This window comes from Schistocerca nitens, chromosome 4 (assembly GCF_023898315.1).
Source record: "Schistocerca nitens isolate TAMUIC-IGC-003100 chromosome 4, iqSchNite1.1, whole genome shotgun sequence".
NCBI classification, from domain to species: Eukaryota; Metazoa; Arthropoda; class Insecta; order Orthoptera; family Acrididae; genus Schistocerca; species Schistocerca nitens.
This window is the reverse complement of record NC_064617.1, coordinates 672,924,926-672,926,338: the sequence shown is the minus strand read 5'-3', so window position 1 is coordinate 672,926,338 and position 1,413 is coordinate 672,924,926.

Sequence of the window (1,413 nt, the reverse complement as noted above, 5' to 3'; positions counted from 1 at the left end):
AAATTGTTAACTCAAACTCAGGGCAATTATACTTAAATTGAAGATAAAGCTCTCGCTATTGCTTATGGTGTGGCCAAATTCCATCACTATTTGTATGGTCGCAAGTTCTATTAAGTGACAGATCATTAGCCTTTGCAGTCCTAGTTTCATTCGTCAAAGCTGGTTCTTACACGCACCGCTCAAAAATTGCAGCGATGGGCTGTGTTGCTTTCGCTATATCAGTGTCAAATTGTGTGCAGACGTACGGCAAAGCAATGCATCTGCCGCATCTTGTTGCCAAATCGATGCGCAGGACTCTGAAATGCTGGAATCATTTCCCTTGCGCTATAGGGAAACTGGGGGAAAGATGTACAGTAGAAGAAGAATGGGTAGCTCTGAGGGATGAAGTAGTGAAGGCAGCAGAGGATCAAGTAGGTAAAAAGACGAGGGCTAGTAGAAATCCTTGGGTAACAAAAGAAATATTGAATTTAACTGATGAAAGGAGGAAACATAAAAACGCAGTAAATGAAGCAGGCAAAAAGGAATACAAACGTCTCAAAAATGAGATCGACAGGAAGTGTAAAATGGCTAAGCAGGGATGGCTAGACGACAAATGTAAGGATGTAGAGGCTTATCTCACTAGGGGTAAGATAGATACTGCCTACAGGAAAATTAAAGAGACCTTTGGAGAAAAGAGAACCACTTGTATGAATATCAAGAGCTCAGATGGAAACCCAGTCCTAATCAAAGAACGGAAAGCAGAAAGGTGGAAGGAGTATATAAAGGGTCTATAAGGGCGATGTACTTGAGGACAATATTATAGAAATAGAAGAGAATGTAGATGAAGATGAAATGGGAGATACGATACTGCGTGAAGAGTTTGACAGAGCACTGAAAGACCTGAGCCGAAACAAGGCCCCGGGAGTAGACAACATTCCATATAACTACTGACGGCCTTGGGAGAGCCAGTCCTGACAAAACTCTACCATCTGGTGAGCAAGATGTAAGAGACAGGCGAAGTACCCCCAAAGAAATCAGGTGTTGACAGATGTGAAAATTACCGAACTATCGGTTTAATAAGTCACAGCTGCAAAATACTAACGCGAATTCTTTACAGACGAATGGAAAAACTGGTAGAAGCCGACCTCGGGGAAGATCAGTTTGGATTCCGTAGAAATATTGGAACACGTGAGGCAATACTGACCCTACGACTTATCTTAGAAGAAAGATTAAGGGAAGGCAAACCTACGTTTCTAGCATTTGTAGACTTAGAGAAAGCTTTTGACAATGTTGACTGGAATAATCTCTTTCAAATTCTATAGGTGGCAGGGGTAAAATACAGGGAGCGAAAGACTATTTACAATTTGTACAGAAACCAGATGGCAGTTATAAGAGTCGAGGGGCATGAAAGGGAAGCAGTGGTTGGGAAGGGTG